Below are 3,341 nucleotides of genomic sequence, written 5' to 3' on the forward strand. Positions count from 1 at the left end.
TGACCTCCTTCGGCTCAGTCTCCTCCTTTGAGGCTGGTTCCTTCCTAAGACGGACATAGCAGTCCGGATAAGAATCTTTGTTGGGCCAAAAATCCACTTCTTCCAGGGGAATTGCTCCCAACTTTTCTGATATCACGATCTTCCCGGTTGTCATTGGCATGTGTTTGGCATACCTCCAAGGATTGGTGTTCGAGCACAAAGGAAGATCCTTCACGTTGAGTCGCTTCTGGGGTCCACGTGATGCTGCAAGTCTACGTATCTCCAGTTTCATTGCAGCTTCATTCTCATCATTCTTTCTTTGAATTTGTTGGATCATCTCAAAAATAGAAGAAAGATTCCTTCCCAGTTCATCTGGGATAGCAGACGATGTAGAGGGAACAGGTTCTGGGTCCGGAACCGATGTAACCAACACCTTGTCAATTTCTTCCTCTTCTACTTGAGGAGTCTGAGACAGCTCCTCCTCCTGACCTCTCCTAGAAGGTCTTTCTCTGTAGAATCCGACACCTCCGACATCTTATCGTCCAATTGGATGTCTTGAAGGGCGGCCGAGACTTCAGAATCTACCAGATTCTGGGCAGTTGGTATCTCCACCTGAGGCTGAGGAATGACTGCATCAGCCGATGCTTTAAGGAAAAGGTATGCCTTCATCTTCTCATTTAGAAGGTAGGGGCCTGAGGTGTTTTTCTGAAAACCCCTCACCCAGGTTCGTAACTTTCCCCTGGCAGCATCCTTTGACTCCGTCGACTTAGTGTTGTCAAAAGCCTCGGTAATCAGGTTAGAACATACAGTACAAACCTGAGGGTCCCAATACCGGAGATCACCTCTGGAAGCTGCGCATGCTGCGTGCCTCCTGCAAAACTAATGTCCACAGAAGTTCTTACTGCGGACATTGCAGAATACACTCCCGCACTTCGGATGGTCCTCCTGTAAAGAGAAGAAAAATCCATGAATATCAAGTGAAGGCTTTTCACTTATAATGAAACAAGTAGCTTACACAGTAAAGCTATAAAAGAAAGAAGGAAAGGCACATACTTGTATTCCCTGCCCAGCCAATTGCTGTAACCTCCCAAAATATTAAAACTAAGGTTAATTCTAATCTAGAATACCTTATGTAATTTCCTAAACGGAAATTTAAGGTGTAGCTCACACCTTGAAATAAAGTTTTAATATACGGGATAGAATGAATACAGAAAGAACTCACTTTCTATATATTGTACGGTCTCAACAAAAGGCTGTACAAGATAACATTAAGTATGTTGGAAGAACTTCAGTGTTACAATAAACTCTGTACTGTAGTTTATTAATGCAGTGTGTACTACACTACAAATATAGTAACTACTGTACATCGCATGCTGTTGTGCCGGCCAGCACGCGCAGGCACGTGCCAGCATGCGCCAGCACGTGCTGGCCAGCATTTACCCCCGTATAGTTCAAAGATATACTACCTTTAACTAATAGTTGGCAGGTCACTGGTTTGCAAATGTGTGCCGGCCGGCAGCTGAAAACACTAACATCCGGCTGCCGGCCACTAATCATAGTGGCCAGCAGATTACGGGCTGTGTTTCCACTGCCGGCAGGCAAAGGTAGCAATACCCATGTCTGCCGACAGTGGCTAAGAACCAGAGAACTTCCAACTGCCCAGCTGCCGGATGTTAAGCCGGCAGCCGGGGTAGGGGTACAAAACACTAGTAAGAGAAACCGTATGGATGTAAGGTTATAAGGCGGCATTGCCATACAACCTTCCATCCAGAAACAGTGAACTTATGGAAGGGGAGAATGTAGCATTCAGGCTTCCAAAGAATCCATAGCCTGCCGGACTCTGCCGGCAGACATAGAAGGGAGACCAAGGGAGGTCTGGGGTTCACTATGCAAAGAACAAGGGGTCTCTGCCGGCTGACACGTAATTGCCAGCCGGCAGAGAGCTAAGCCAGTCCTCCATCCTAACCTACACTAGGTACGGAAGTAGGACTGTGGCCAAAAGATAATAAAAGAAAGAGAGGTGGGGAAGGGATAAGGGTCCTTTAAACTTTGTTCTAGCAAGAGACACACTCAACAGTTAGGAAAGCTCATCCTATCATAGAGTTGTCTATTAGGGAGGAAGACTGGCAATACTTGCTATCCTCCTCCCAACGAGAACAAAGTTAGGTGAAGTTATTTCGCCGGGCAACGGAGAAAACTCATTCTCCAGCCCGAGAAAAACAACACAGGACAGTCTGCTAGACCACTAGAGGAAGGAATCATCTCATACAGAATCCTTCAAACGTGGACTAGGGAAGCAAAGCTCCCTGTATCTGCCCCTAACCTAGCAAAGGAGACTCTTTCTCTATGCTAGGAAGAAGCAGACCACAGACTAGAAACTCTGATGTTCTGCCCTAACCCAAAAAACCAGTCACTCTGGTTTTCAGGTCAGGACAGACATATCCTAGTATAGTTATACCTGAATTATTATACAGATAGAACCGCTAGGATTAAGCCTAAGGCTTACTCAGAGGGAGAGAGCAATTGAACTTAGGCTCCGGAGGAGAAAAGAACAATCGGGGATGTGTGAAAGTATACTACTGTACCTAGGTTACTAGCCTAGGTGCAGTGAGAATCGATTACCTAATTCACCGAAACTCTCTCGTATACAATCTTGGAAAGAACATTCAACAATATCTTACATGTATAAAATATTTGCCTATAGCTTCAATAATATAACACTCGGAAAAACTTATATCATGCATGAAAGTACTAGGGCCAGACACCTAGGCTATTAAGCCTCGCGAAGGGCAAGATCGGTTACCTAAATCACCGAACGAAAAACTAACGGCATTATATAAGCATTCCTATAGGAGCTGAATAGCTAGATTATTAAAGCTTAACAAACCGGGATCGTCGCTCTAGCTAATTAAATGACCCATAAATAGCAAGCGATAGCATCCAGGATGCCTCCGGTAGGCAACAGCTCTTGTTTACGTTAATATCACTTTTGATTTAATTCAAAACGACAAGAGCTTACATTTATACATAGTAAAAATAATACTTAACTTTCCAGAGGCAGAAGAGGCCGGAGAAGTCATCAAAATGTTGAATTAAATCCGAAATAACAAGAGAACACAAGGGAAAACACCGAGTAGTAGAGCTACACGAAAAGGAATAAAGAGGGCGCTACCGCTTTCATCAGATACACACTGGAAACGGAATAGGAGAGATGCCTTATGAGCGGCTCTCTTTTCATTCTCGTTTCAGATTCTTGTCACTGTAACCCCTCAAAGCGTTAATACTGTTCGGGGTGAAGATAGCTATGTGACGTGTCAAGAATACGTCCTCTGATATTATGCGATATCCCTGTGAGATTATTT

This window comes from Palaemon carinicauda, chromosome 8 (genome assembly GCF_036898095.1).
Source record: "Palaemon carinicauda isolate YSFRI2023 chromosome 8, ASM3689809v2, whole genome shotgun sequence".
NCBI classification, from domain to species: Eukaryota; Metazoa; Arthropoda; class Malacostraca; order Decapoda; family Palaemonidae; genus Palaemon; species Palaemon carinicauda.